Below are 780 nucleotides of genomic sequence, written 5' to 3'. Positions count from 1 at the left end.
CCCCCGAGCGCCTGCTGCCAGACTGTAGCCATCAGTAGGACATCCACTGAGGGCTCCCGGACTGTGAGAGGGGCAGGCTGGTCTGAGGGAACCCCATCCCCCAGTGCAAAAATTTCGTGCACCGGGCCTCTAGTAAAAATATAAAAAAAGAAAGATAGGAATATCAATGATAAGAGGTTGATCAGCTGCCTCCTGCACATCCCCTACTGGGGATCAAGCGCTCAACCCAGGCATGTGCCCTTGACCAGAATCAAGCCCTGGATCCTTCAGTCCCTAGCTGATGCTCTATCTACTCAGCAAAACCAGCTAGGGCAAAACTTTTATACTTTTTTGATGTACCAATCCTATTTCTATGAATTTACCTTGAAGATACACCTCAGATAAATATGAAAATACATATATAGACAAGGGTATTCTTTTTGGCATCTACACTAATAAAAAACAAAGATGCTAACTGACTGTACCTTCGCTATGCCCCAAGCCACGCCCACCAGGCACTCAGAGTGACTATATGCAAATTAACCCAACTAAGATGGCGGCCGGCAGCCATGGAGCTGGAGCAAACAGGAGGTTTGGTTGCCCGGGCGTTGGAGGAAGCCAAGCTTCCTGCCTGCCCTGAGGGCTGACGTTCAGCTCCGCTCAAGGCTACAAAGTTTCAATTACAGAAGACAAATAAATCCCAGATACCTGCTTTCAGCTGGCCCTGGCTTCAGTAACCTAGGCTTCCAGCTGGACCTGGCCTCCGCTCAAGGCTACTAAATTTCAATGATAGAACATAAA

Source organism: Myotis davidii, unplaced genomic scaffold (genome assembly GCF_000327345.1).
Source record: "Myotis davidii unplaced genomic scaffold, ASM32734v1 scaffold855, whole genome shotgun sequence".
Classification (NCBI taxonomy): Eukaryota; Metazoa; Chordata; class Mammalia; order Chiroptera; family Vespertilionidae; genus Myotis; species Myotis davidii.
Note: the sequence above shows the minus strand (reverse complement) of the source record.